Genomic DNA, 14,558 nt, shown 5'->3' on the forward strand with positions numbered 1-14,558 from the left:
ATAATTTGTTTAAGTGTAGTTTTCATAAAGCGTTTTTTTCGTTTGATATTTATTAGATTTCCAGCGTTAGCACTGTGCGCGCCACTGGCAAAAGGGGACAAACAATTTCTAGCTTAAAAGATTTCTTTACACTACACTAAAAACTATCACCAAGCTTCAGCTCATGCGAGTTTGTGCCCTCTCGCCGTTTACGAAGTTTTTTTTAAAGGTTTAACGATCGAAAAAAAATTGACACCCTGTACCTTGAAAACCAAGCATTGCCAGGCCTACGTTAATGTGAAGTTTTTGGACTTAAATCGTCCAAAGAATCGCCTCTCGAGAATTGGCCACGTGCTTAAATAACATCCCGTGTAACATGCAGTACGTCCACGAAGAGCAGCACGGGGGTGACGTAAACGCCAGTAGATAATGGAGAAAATGTCTCACATTCAAGGAGTTTTAAGCCATCAGAATTTATTTTTTCCCGAGCTTCGGCAAGAGAGATTTCAAGACAAATTGTTATGGGAAATTCTCTGGTGTACAGGGTGGCCAAGCACGTTTCGAGTGGGTGTGCTGGTGCGCGACTTTCGGATTATTCGCGGACGCTGCTTCTCCTCAGAAGCAAAGGGTGTGTACTGAAGACAACCGGAGACTATCTCCCGCTTCTTCGAAGTTCCAGTGCCAAACACTCCAGCCCATATGGTACCCCAAAGCAACCTCTGTGACGCGACTTCTTCCGTGGAAATTTCCATTGTTAATCACTTGATTGCCATCTCACCGACTAACTTTATATGCGAAGTTTTGATTAGCTGCACACTTTCTTAGTAGCAGCGAAAAATGTTTATTCACTTAAGGAAGAGCCATCGGCCTCATCGGCCTTTCTGCCAGTGACACAATGTTTTACCATTTTTCTTTACAATCCAGTCAAATATACACAAAAGCGAGAAAAAAAAAATCACAATTCTTGGAAATATTCCAACGGCGTAGCGGGAAGGAAGAGGAAGCGGGATCTTTATCTCGTTGGGCAAAGGGGGTTGAGTGCATTTTCTTATTTTTTCACATCTAGCGTTAAGGACACAGGGGACGTGGTCTTAATTAAAGATCCGACGTCACCCCGCTGATTCTCAATTCTCATTACGGCGGACACAAGCAAACTACAAATTTTTAACATCGTAATTCCCACCATTAAATTGCATTTTCCATGACGCAAAGTCGGATTAGCAAACTAAATAACCACGAAACATATTCCACGCACATAGTTGCAACTAAAAATAGGTCAGAGTGATTAATCAAAGCAGATTGATGCATCCAACGTATGCCACGGGTGGAATTTCCAAACCCGAGTGCTAGAACGAAGAAAAAATGCAATAACGGTGCTAGATTGAAGAAAGAAAACAACAAAAAGCAGTCGAAGACGTGAAAACCATGCTATTGTGCGTCGCCATGCATTGCAGAATGCGAATTGGCTTCTTGGTTATAAATATTGCGTAGCTCCAGTGTCATTACCCTTTCGAAGTGAAATAGTTTAATGTGATAGGCTTTTATTAGCTCAATAATTTCAATGACAAAACCGAGACCTCAATTTGATTTAGCTTTGTAGAAAGAAACGGAAAAAAGAATTTCATCCTCAGTTTTCGAGATACTGACGCTCGCGTTAGTGCGTCAGATTTCCGCAGCTCCTATACCGACAAAGATAACGATTTGTTCCTTCTGCAGGATTATGCAGCACACGGAGACGTATTTCCGGAAATTATTTTCCAATATACCGGGCGACCCCAAAAAGTGTGCCGACACACGAGTTCGTTACTTTAAACGGAACCACCCAGTTTGGCGCTATTTTAGGATTTCACGTTAGATTTTTAGGTCGGTTTATGCAAAGCGCTCTATCTCTAAAACTTACCGTTTCCGAGTTATTGGAAAATTGAGAAAAATTTGACGGCTGCATGGTTACGCGGAAATCGGTATTGTGCGGTAGCCGCTCCCAATTTCGGAATTAGTCTTCAGAGGCTCAAAGCGGACTTAATACGCCATGTTTTGACGTGTTAAAAAAATGTCCTTTACAATCCCTGAAATGGGCCTCCGAATTTGCGTGACGTCAAACCTCAACGACTTGCTTATTTCGAATGCCCTAATTTTCTCGGCGGCATCGAGTTCAGAATTCAAAAATGTACAACTTTTGTCAGCATTACCCTGTGCCCAGACCCAGCCATTTCTGAGTTTCCCAAAATTGCCTTTTTTTGGCTTCTAAATGTCATTATTAGTACATTAATCGCATTTTTCAACAATATATTTATATTTGCTTTCGAAAAGTGCAGATGTTCGGATTCAAAATAATGAATTTTTCATTAGAGGATTCGATTGATATGATTTTTGTTTAGAGAGAAAGTGAGAGAAGCTGTTTTCTGGTCAGTAGAACTTGTGCTGTTCGCTTTTCTGAGAGGCGCCATCCAGAATCCATCAGCTTTGGCAGTTTACTTGGGCGATTTCTGTCAATTGGCAGTGTCAATTATGAAAAACAGGAAGGAACTAAAAGTGTCAGAAATGCGGCGATATGACTGTCAAACCATTTAGAAGTGAAAAAGGGACAATTTTCGCGAATTTAGAAATTGCTGGGTTTAGGGATATTAGGTTCTAGTTGAGCCCAGAACTTCACGACGATTTGCGCACAATACCGATTATACTGACACCACGCAGCTGTCAAATTTTTCAAAATTTTCCGAATAAACCGGAAACGGTAAATTTTTGACGCGTTAAAATTTAACGAAAAATCCGAATATAATAAAAAATTGGTGAGTTCCGTCGAACCCAACGAACCTGTATATGGTCACATTTTTCGAAGTCATCCTGTACACTAGAAAATGATTTCTGGAAGTACGTTTTGAAGTGTCATGTATTTCTTCAGAAGAAAAAAATTGTCATCTTTATCAGCACAGAAGCTAAGGAATTCTGACGCACTATTGCAAGACCCTGTATATTGATGTATGCTATTGCTCAGAAGGTGAATTTATGGTTCTACTGGAAAATTAATATCCCACATTAATGAAGAACAAATTGACATTTTTCGGGGTGCGTGCTTGTTGCGTATGCGAAGTCACGCCGTGCTGGATACGGAAACGGGGGTGGAGAAACCGGGAAAATATGCGGGAAGTTGGCAAGCTATTAAATTTTCAAGTAGGTCGCTGTATTAATTAATTAATTAATTAGTCGACAAATGCCTTTAGTTCGGATCGATTTTCCATTATGTCCGTTTTTCCACGCGAGCTACTATACGTGTGCCAAAATTGCCCAAATCGAGGGGTCGAAAGAGAGAGCGCGCACTTGTGACAAAGACGAATGGGTTTCATTTCATGGCGAGGCCCTCTGCACCCCCAACCCCCGTCCCACATGATTTAGGGGGCTACAATGTGGTAACCCATGATTTATGACCGCCGAATGGCGGAGGACCAGCCGCGAGCTAGCGCGAGCTCCAAGTTCCGAACCGACGCGCTCTGACGGGATCACAGTTTGTTTCCTTCCACTATTCCATGTTTCCAATTCGAATTTAATTTGGACTGTGGAAGTATGGATAGAGCCGAGAAGAAATCAGATTGTAGAAAATCGTTTATAATTTCTACACTCCCGTGCTGAAGAGCGTTCCTCTGATCCATTAGTGCCACGGAGCTGGGACGTTGTCGGTTTCTTGCCAGGTGGCACTCCTCAGACGGCTTTGTCTGGATGAGCAAATAGAGGAAGGGGGGTCGTTAAAAAAAAGTCAGCCCCTGGGCCTCGATGCAATCTCTTCAGATCTCTACCCCACATCTTGTCGGTAACCTCCCAGGCACGGGTCTAAATCGAGATTCATTAGAAAGCACTCCAAGCAGATAAAGGCCCTTTCTAATCTGTGTTCAGGGCGACGTAGTCACGATCCCGCCTGTTGATCACGTGGGTATACTCGATCTAACCTGAAAAACTAAGGTTTAGGAAAACTCGAGCTTACGGTCTCCAAGCGATACGAAGGAATTTTTCCTCGGTGATTTCTTCTTTAACGTACCATTTTCAGTGTGTACAGGTTGATAAGTTTGACGTACCGGGTAGGTTCCACCCGCATCTTCATAAAACCCTTCGATTTTTTTTTTTTGCGAGTCCTTGTCGCAGCTTTAGAGTTGATCGTTAACGTCTGACACAACATGCCAATTAAGCTGCACCCAAAACAGAAATTCTTTGAAAAAAGAAATTTGATCAAAACTGCCCAAAATTCTCAACCGTCCACTTATTTCCGTCCAAAGAATTCCCAGATACCATCAAGAAACCAGATTTGATTTACGTAGAAACATTCCGGGCCAAAGTGACAAGATCTTTCTGTGTCTGCTTAAACGAGCGGCTTGGGGTCAAGGGGTTATCTGGGCGGCACTCGTTCACGTCCGGGCCTGAACCCTCCAGATTTACGACGGGGTCACCCTTGAACTTGTCACACCATTTGTTTGTTTTTTTCCAGTTTCAAATTCATTAGTGATTTGTTCATTTATATGCGTGGGAACTCCTGCTAATTTACGTCTTAATTTCCCATTCGTGAACCGATCTAAACGCCTTTGAATGGCCGGGCTACACCCCACGCTTCCGAACGGCTAATTTACGTCGTTAAACGGTTGTAACCTCGCAAACAGGTAGGAACAGTTACGTGGTGTTGCCCCTTCTAGGTCGATGCTCAAAGGAGCATTAAGACAAAAGTTTTTCTTGCAGGAAGACACTCCGTCTTTAACCTCCCAGCAATTTCGCTCCTAAATCACTCTGGATCTTTGTTGTTTATCTGGATTGAGGCGAGGATTTATGAAGCAATATAGATCGAATGGATTAGGGGATAATGCAATCGTTATCAAAAGGAACGAAACATTTATGGATGTTCGGTTATCAGCTTGTTTGTCGACGAGGCTTAAGGATTAATTTAGCTGTTTTTAATTGGGGAAGACGGAGCGTCTTCCGCCGAAGTCGGATCGCCAAGCAAATTCTTATATAGTGGAAGTGCTTACGCGGTGCCGCCCCGAACAACATAAACCTAGAAATAGCCCATAGGAAGTGAGTAACGTATAAATAAACGATTTAGGTGACCGACACGTTGGATTTTATTGCGAAAACGATCAAGGAATATAGAAACAAGGTTTATTGCGTGTTGGATGCAGGGAAAGTTGCATTTTATTGGAACTGCGTAACACAAATATTGCGTCTTAGGGCGATCTGCATTCAAATACAGTTCAAAGGCATTAATGCAAGTGTTGTCCAAACTATACGAAAGAAAGGGAGATTTATCGAAGACATCAAGTGAACCCGCATATGTCTCCCAGTTTAGCCAGTCCTTTTCGATTTAGTACCCAGAATTAATGCGGATCCACGTCGAGTCCGCCATGATTCAATGTGAGCTATGGAGGGACTTAGCTCAAGTTTGTGCAAGTTGGATTTCCGCTAAGAAAACTGGGATTTATCGCGGCACTTTTTATTATTATTCTATTGTACAATGAGACTAATCCGCCGCATGCAAGCCCTGGAAGATAAGCAAGTTTAGTCGGTTCATTACATAGTATACATCTTCATCCGGGTCAGGGCAATAATTCATCCCGAGGCCCCAGATTACAATTCCAGTGTTTCTTGGAGAAGCAAGGCAGGACCAGCAGAACTTCTGGAAGACAATAAGAAAAAACAAAAAGAAAAGACGGCAGCAGCAAGTGAGTTATTGTGTATAAGATAAACGGGCCCGTTCCAGCTCGAAATGAAGTCTAGCCGGGAATTTATGCCCGTTCCTCGGTGCAATATCTCGCCCGAGCAGAATTGGACCGGCCTGATGCAGGAAAATAGGCTGCTCCGCAGGACTACGACGCATTTTAAATTAGGTTTTTATTGGGAGATGTTTAAGTCCTCGTCGATTTGCAAAGTGAGCAGTTCTTTTCCGCTTATTTGTAGCTTTCCTGCTGAATTTTAAAAACTGCTTTCGGCAGAAGAAGCCGAAAGAACACCGCAAGCACCTTTCCGCTAACAACGTTTGAGTGCGCTGTGGGGACGCCGGAATTAGCGTATTGTTGAGGCCGTTGCGACCTTGAAGTTCGACTTCGAGGTCACGTCAAAAGTGACGGCAAGGAGAGGCGCGCCCCGTTTGTGGCCGTCGTCGAGCCTGCTGCTCACGCCGTCGCTCGTATGTAGTGGAGTGACTTCTTGAATTAGATTTTTCCCCTGTAACGGGATGAACTTTAGGTAATCCACTGCACTGGTCGTTGATTAAAACTAAAAATAAATACATTAATATTTGTTTGTTAAACGTTTATCGAACGTAAATTAAAAAAGTAGTCTGGAACAAAACTCGAAAGTAGAGCAACTGAAACATTTTCCGTATTTTCTCTTACAATCAGTTTTTTTTTTTAGTATCTGCTAGCATATCCCTCACTTTTAGTTGTTTCCAAAATCTGTTGTTCGCAGACTTTAATCATTTTTCAATACAATCATCGAATATTGCGTTCCAAATATTTTAAACTTTTTTTGAACAAATCTACTACATCACTTATCCTTTTCTTGCGAATTTCTCTGTCGGTTTCATCCCAGAGGGTTTCTATGGGGTTCAGATCGGGGCTTCGAGCCGGCCAGATCATCACATCGATGTATATGAGCAATGGTGTACATTCAGAATATGATCAAAAGTTTCTTCTCTCTTTTCCAATTTCGCGTGTGACAACTGAAGACTGCTAGAAAACAAATTTGTTGAAATTATTTTTGCTGAGAGCGTTTTTCAAAGCTCAATTTTTCGCGATCTGTTAGTCCCTGATAAGCAACAGGGAGTACTCCATATTTAAGTTAAAAAAGTTTTTTTTGCGAAATTTCCTCTTTGTTAGCTAACATTCATTTTTTCGGCGTCCTCAGCGACCTAGGAATTGGGAAATATTTACAAAAATGTCATTATTCTCGAAAATTCCACCACTGAACTTCTAGTGATTCTCAGCTGTCGAGAACTATAATGAATGGCAATGTTCTCTCTTGAATTAAGAAGAGTTTTAGGCTGATGATCATTAAGCCAACGGAAAACATTCTTTAATATCTTCGAACTATTTGGAAAGTTTCCTCCTTAATTTCTATTTTTATTGGGTTCCTACCACCCCTTACGACAGTTTTCATGTTGTCTCTTGTATCGGGAACGTCCTCCCAGTCAAGAACTCAGTTCGGTTGATTCCCATGGAAAACGAACATGTGTATACAGGATGAGTCATAATTAATTTCTGAATTTTTTAGAGCAGATTTATGAATTTTTCCAAACAATTTCTATACGAACAAATTCGATTCACGGATGCAAAGGTTAGAACTTCAGATATTATGGACAGACGATAGTCATAACTGGAACTCTTTGGACCCCCATAAGACAATGTCGTTTCCCTTCTCCCATTCGACTGGAAATTTTCCAAATCAATTTTTTTGGATTTTATGAACGAAGAAAATATAAGGGGAAGCGTAGACGACTGAAGCTCTGCATCTACTGGAGAGTCATGTCCTCTGAGAGTGGGCAAAGCAGTTTTGTTCTTATACAGGAGAGGTTTCCTCTCCAGAAAACCCAGGCCCTATTACCAATAATTTGTGAGATACAGACTGGCAAAAACTACCGGCTAATGCATATAAATGATAAATTTCGACCCTTCATCCCTACGTAATTTAACCTAATAATTCCAATTCCTGCCCAAGTCGGAGTGTCTGACCAGTAGGACTAGTGCCAGTTGACCTTTGCTACTGTGGAAACCGTTCGGTTTTGTCCAAAGCAGAATTAAGGTGCGCATTTCTCTTTTCAACGGACAGTGGAATTGAATAGGGCCCTGATACATGGCCCTAATCTATTATACAATTTAGCCCAAGATTTGCCCAATAAGAGGCCATATTTTCCCCAGCCGGAATTAATTTTGGCTTTGGCATTATGGGATATCTAAAAAAAACTTTTCGGTCTATAAATTTTAGATTTAGTAGACTCATGGTGGAAAGAAGCCCACTTTTCTTTCTGAATGATATAAAATTCCGAAAGTGGAGCCTCGCTCGAAATGTATTGTTCCTCATCCAGTTTTGTTAGGCTCTGTTTGTTGCAACCGAAAGAATTATTCGCCCTTGGGGAAATTTGCCGCCTCCTAAATATATCTTATTTTTAATATGCTTTTTACAAGACCCATATAAATTAATGGCAACATAGTGGAAACGTAATTTCCCAACCTGGTTCGATAAATTCTTCAGAAGCCGCGTCGCTAGCTTCTCTTTTATGCCAGTGCCGGAGGCACCACCGTACTCCGACCCCCCGGAAAAGGTTAAATGTATGTCGAATCATTATTCCTTTCAAGTAAAAGTTGGTTTTTGATTCAAAGCTGCAATGAATGGCTGATTTTGCTTGACGGACACATAAGCTATTGAATACTGCGTGTTTGTAGCTGCGCCACTGATAGCTACCCATAAGATGCTGTCCTAGCCCAGCTTAGTTAATATTCTGGCAACGATTTGGCTCGCCATCATTTCCTCGCTGAAGTTTTCCGCCTGCGAAATTTTCCTGCTGATATAAGTCTTACTTTATCAAGCACGCCTCCCGTTATATCAAAAAGATCACTATCGTTTTTACAGATCGTGGTTTTTGAGGCTGCTTTATCGGAGAAGCACAAGGAGAATTTGGCCAGCGAAGAGGCATAAAAATCCGCTCAACGTATTGTTTGAGCTAGAACTGGAGGGAGGTGAAAGACCCCGGTTGCTCATCCTCAATCAAGCATTATCCGCACTGCTCCGCAAATTTAAGGTAAAATCGATCTTAAAATTGCCAGTCTAAAACGACAATCTGTCAACTGATTCTTAGGCAAGAACCGAATTTTTTACGACAGGCATAAACTTCAATTTAGTGAGAGCTGACTGTGCAAGTAATCCTAATGCTTGTTATTGTGTGTTCTTGACAAAATGATGAACACGCCCAGCATATGAACATGTGACCGCTTTCAGCCGGCGCTCGAGCAAAATTCAACCGCCGCGATAAATCATTGTTGTTTCGTGAATGCGCCCAATGACTGTTCCTGAGATCTGAAATTAGCGTATTCAAGAAATAATACTACCGCAGCGCTTTATTACAGCTGTTGCATTTCGCTGGAGCGCTGACTTTGTTACATTCGATGTCGGATGCGATGACGAGTTGGAAGTTTCAATCTTCAATTTTCGCAAGATCAGATCAGTAAAGTGTTGGCGAATATGCGCTTAAAGTCGCTCGAGCGCCGCGAATTGCCTGAACGCGCCCAAAATGGCATTATTGGGGCTTATCAATTCTAGCACAAGACCAAAAATCTAGAGGAATAAAACTGGCCGTTTAGAACATGACTTTTATTAAAATAAATTACAGTCACACACATACGACAGATAGGGATAGAGAGCGTATATTACATGGAAAATAGAACGTAAGGAAATTGAGCAACAAATAAGCAACAAAACTCTCGTAATAACATAAAACCAAAAACAATAATAATATAATATCTATAGATAAACAGTATACATTTTATCCTTAGTCTAGTATTATAACTTTACAGTCTATTTACAACTTTCCTTCTTACGTAGTTAGACTATAGCTGTGACTTCCCGCCTTAACTATCAATTTTAATAATTAAAAAGAAATAATAGAAATTTTGAAAGCTGATTATAGGTAATATCCTCAATCAATCATATGTCTCCTTAATAGTAATACACCTTAGTTATAGTAAATCTCAACGTATACAACTGTTGTACTTTCGTTTGCAACGATCATTAGCAAATAAAAAAATTAAAAACTATAAGAAATAATACTACAGTTTTTTGGATGGGTCCCCCTATGGGACCATTGCAAAACCCTTCTACATACACCTTTAATAAGAAGAATATTAACGTAGGTTAGGTACTCCGAAGTACCACATTTTACGCCCTTTTAAATTCATACCAAGAGGTTTCCCTTAAAAAGGTTTATTCTTATGTACAGTTTCGCAATTTACAATTTTGTTTATTTATTAATTTAAGTAACAAAACATTGGCAAGAATTTTAATTGGTATTTACAGGTGGTTTGGTAGTAGGTAGGACCTCTATTGTTGAAATTGATCTAAATGGTAGGATCTTAATTTAAAAGTCTACTAGTACGTAAATAAATATTGCACGAAATTAGTGCTTTTGTTTCTTAAAGAACCAGAAGTGGGTGTTTCATTAAACAGTCGCCATTTTGTCACGTAGAAACCCCTACTTCTAATTGATTTTATAGCTTATCGATAAATATGTACAAAAGTATTACGTATCCTAAATATAAAATGGAGGAACGGTCTCATTGTTTATTTTGGGTTTTTTTTACGTATATCGTTGAGGGATTTGGAAAGATGCAAGTCTAAGGAAGGCCACTGTGGATTTAGCATGTTCGTTGGCGCTTATTTACAAGACGAGATTCTCGAACAAAAATGTAAAAAGCCTTGATAATCCTACACAGATTCTGAAAGAGTTGGCACTTCCAACATCTCCTGATACCGTAGAAAACCTCTAGGATCCGGGAGACCGAAAACTTCTCGCAAATCCCAGCAAACTTTCGAAAAAAAAAATCAAGAAAAATCTATTACTTTTCGCGGGGGCTGGAAAATAGAAAACATGTTTCGTGACTTTCAGCAAACTCATACTAACAAAAAAAATTATAAGGTTGAAGAATTTTTTGGATTTTTCAGCAATTTTAACCGAAGCTTCAATAACGTCGAAACCCCCTCGTCGCCCGGGAAAATCTATAGAATTTTAGCACAGCTGAAAGACTTTGTGATTTTAAATTCGATAAATTTATGAAGAAAATTTTAAAAACTTTTTATACATATTTTCCAAGAGAAAAATCCGACCTTCGACAGTTTAGAAGGAAAAAAACTTTCGAAACAGACGCGCAGTTGTGATACGGAATTTTGCTGAAAAAACAAAACAGAGGAGTCAGTTTTTCAAATTTTCAGACCCCATAGGTGTTTTCCTTTCTGCACGCGTCGCCTCGATCCTAAATCCACGTAAGCCGCTGTCCCTTATCGACCAATGCCCTTCCTCTAAACACGCCCTATACAAGTTACTCCCTAAAATCTTTTACAAATAGTTATTTATACAGTATGCATTCAAATACATTAATCACGAAAATTAGATTAACCTTAACCCCTAAGTAGTATACACATTTTCACAGTTTTCCCAGTTATTCTTTGTCCCAACTTTTAGGCATTTTCGCAGTTTCGTCAATCTATGATGAGGCAAGGGCAGTTTGTCGGTGTTTCTTTGTGGAAGCGGCGTCGCTGTATATCCGAAGTGGAGACATCCGATTTTTTGGACCGTCCAAAACTGATTAATTCTGAAAAATGAGAAACGCATATAACAACTGCAGATAAAATTTTCTCATATTCTACATTTTCACATAACTCATTCTCACGCACGGAAAACAGGAAATGCCGACAAAACACCATATCTTCGCATATCTCCCTAGATGGCAAAAGATAGGACTCTAGCACCGAGTAGTACTCGGTACTACAAGAGAGTACTGGGCAATATATAACTCGGCAGGCAAGCAGCAGGGTGTTTCTTAGTACTGATACAAGAAATACGAGAGCTGTCCAACACGTTTTATGAAGTTATCTACAACAGTGGTACTGCTGCCAGTGCATTTAGATTCAGTGATATTCTCTAACCAACTCGAATTTAAATTAAACGGCTTCGGGAAAGAAATGGAGCTCAATCGAAACTTCCGGAAATAAATATAGTTATCCGAGTTGCCAGGAAAGTTTCGGAATGCCAGACGCGATTGAATCCTCCTTTCCAGTTCTCGGAGTCTCTAATCGAAGTTTCTAAATAGGAAACTTTACAGATTGAGAAGACCTGAATTTATTTATGTTGGAGAGTATTGACTTATTACTATGCAGGAGTCGCCTAAATATTTCATCTGCTCGTCGTCTATTTGCTTTAGCGCAGCTTCCTGCAGTAAATCAGGAGGATTTAAATTAATTCCCTATGGGCTGACGTCATCCGGCGGGATAAATCCAGCAGGAAAGAGGTTTACATTCCATCAGGAAGAACTGAAATCCTTATTATAAATTGCGCTGCAGAAAAGGGCATCGTTATCTTATGACATTCGCAACCTTTTATAGAGCTTTTATAGATAAAAGCTCAGTTGACTGCATAATATGTTATTTAAATACATCTTTAATGAGGATACAAGCTCGCATTAGCATGATACCGATCAATTTATTTCTTTCCATCAAGCTGGGAATCGAGGAAGGTGGGCACGTCAAGAGACACTGATGCCACAGGCCTTTTTGCCTCACATCGCATTTTTTGCCCCGTATTAATTACCCCGGATTTTTCCCAAAGCACCTGATTGAAGGGAAGTAGCAACGGACACGTTGTAAATGCAAATGAACATACGTAGGTACTACTACCTAATGCACATTCATCAATTATCCCAGGATTTGATACATTAAGGTGCTTGTCAAAGCCGCAATTTATTGTACCTTCGATGAGTTATGAACTGTGGTCAGAGAGGATGCAGGGATGAGTAATTTGTTTGGATGCGATCCAAATTGTAAAATCTCATTTCGACTCGTATGGAAGACGGGAACATTTAGATGACGTGAGGAAATCACGTTTTTACCACACGGCCCGTGGAACATTGGGGCCCGACAGTTGATTTGAATCCCCGACCTTCGCAGTCCATTACACAACAGGTACCGTGCCCTTGCGAGAATCAAAAACGAAGGACCGTTCCAGTTTACCGTTAGGCTTACGGCGTATTCGCCATTGTCCAGTCCCTCTTTTTTAGCTGAAGGTTTTTAACTGAGATCGGAGCTTCAGGGGGCAGAAATCAGGTAGGAAAAATACGGCTCTGCAGCATGAAGGGGTTGTCATAGAATATTTATTGCTGTCGATGCGGCAATTTATGGGGGCTTTATCACGTTTGTTTGGCAATTAAAACCACTGCGAAATATCAATCGGTGGCACAACAAGAAATAATTCAAACAAGTTCAGTTTTTAAAGAGTTATTTGTTTAGCTTCGGAGCCCCCATTAATCACGTTGTTTATAAAATTGATGATGGAGATCTTGCAGGAGAAAGCCCTGCTTTCAGGCACTGTCGCATTTGATTCTTTATACGCACGGGAGTAAGTACATAAAATACGTTTTTCAAATAAATTTAAAAGGATTTATAAATGGGGGTTTATGGCGGGGATTTTGTGTTTTCCAGAACGTACTTCGTGGGAGGAATATAACTTGCCAGATAAGTGTATTTCGTAGTTCCAATGTTTTACGTCAATATTACGCTAACAACTCTGGGATAAAAGATATTTCGGAGGCGGCACGTGAAATATTGACTTAAGAGATGGAGGAAAAAAAAAACGTTCGATTTGATTCACAGAAGTGAATGTTATTATACAACGGGCGCTGGAAAATCCTGGCAGCTTCGGGAAACGACAGAAACGACTGGATTTCATCGGATACGAGGGGCCCGCGAAGGGGACGAAAAACGCCGAGAAACATAAGGCCGAAGTTCTTCCTTCGAACTCTGCGTAATTTTGGAAATTGCTGGCAGCTGCACGAATCGCAGTTTCGCCCCGAGCCCGGAGAGCTCTCAGCAACACTCACCGCCAGAAACTGGATTTAGAGCGTTCGTGATAGTTTTTTCCGAGGGGACGCGGAGCGCAACTGAAAATCGGAGCGCAACTGAAAATCGGAGCGCAAACCCCCGTTCCTGGTCCCAAATTTTGGAAATTTCTGACAGCTTCCAAGAAACGCGGTCGGCCGTGCCTGGAAAGCTCGCAGAGCTCCCCGTGACGCTCGGGACTCGTTTTGGATCACTCGGAATTGCTTCGTGAGGGGACGCAAGACGCAACAGAAAATTAGGACATAATTCCCGTTCCAGATCCGGCATTATGGGACCTTCTGGCAGTCCAGATGTCCTGTTGGATTTCATAAAAAAAAAAAAAAATTAGGATCACTTAAGAACTGTACACAACAATCCCAGTCCTTATTCGGAGGATTTAAGCCCGTTCCGTGGGAGCAAAAAAGAAAAACAAGAGAGAGGCGCTGACAGTAAGAAACGCCTCACCAAGTTCGAACTCAGAAGGGAGAGTGCAGTGTGGTGGTGAGAGGTTCTGACTTGAACCTCATCGACTCCGGCTGCACTTGACGACGTTAAAGCACTCTTAATTGCTTCTACTCTGAAACCTTCAGATTTGCGCATTAATTCAACGAATTCAGAAAAATTGACTAATTATCGGGTGCAATTTCGCACAGAAATTGGTCAGTTGCTGCTTGAGACTGTGCCGCGTCTGAGGCTGTACGTTCTCGGATCGACCACAACCTTGTCCCAGTGGAAACTGGTACAACCAGCGAGCATTATCTGACAATTTTGCACACTTTTCAATTGAGAGATGGAACCTCGTTGACGTTCAAATCAAATTTTTCGTGGCGGCAAATCGGGGGAATTTCATACGTGAAATCGGCAGCGATCGTTTCCCGCTGCTTCTCCTCGAGATAAGACTAGTTTGAGGTTAGTTAACATGAAGATAAGACCGTTTTGACCCAAAACGAGACCGTGCAGAGGTCAGT

At 41.1% G+C, this 14,558-nt stretch overlaps 1 protein-coding gene and 1 long non-coding RNA gene across 5 annotated transcripts in view; one reads left to right on the forward strand and one right to left on the reverse strand.

The window, feature by feature from the left end:
• LOC136345992 (uncharacterized) overlaps nucleotides 1–14,558 on the forward strand; it is a 151,464-nt gene that overhangs the window by 18,495 nt on the left and 118,411 nt on the right. The window contains exon 2 of one of the 3 annotated variants that reach the window (XR_010733232.1): nucleotides 8,581–8,749. The exons of the other annotated variants lie outside the window; for them this stretch is intronic. This is a non-coding gene — a long non-coding RNA (uncharacterized lncRNA). The remainder of the gene's footprint in view (nucleotides 1–8,580; nucleotides 8,750–14,558) is intronic. 3 annotated transcript variants of the gene reach the window in all.
• The window catches only part of LOC136345991 (homeotic protein ultrabithorax-like), a 116,463-nt gene continuing 111,208 nt past the window's right edge, over nucleotides 9,304–14,558 (reverse strand). For both annotated transcript variants that reach the window (XM_066294803.1, XM_066294805.1), the window contains one exon: nucleotides 9,304–11,312. The gene's annotated coding sequence lies outside the window, so the exon portion shown is untranslated. The remainder of the gene's footprint in view (nucleotides 11,313–14,558) is intronic.

This window comes from Euwallacea fornicatus, chromosome 21, assembly GCF_040115645.1.
Source record: "Euwallacea fornicatus isolate EFF26 chromosome 21, ASM4011564v1, whole genome shotgun sequence".
Lineage (NCBI taxonomy): Eukaryota > Metazoa > Arthropoda > Insecta > Coleoptera > Curculionidae > Euwallacea > Euwallacea fornicatus.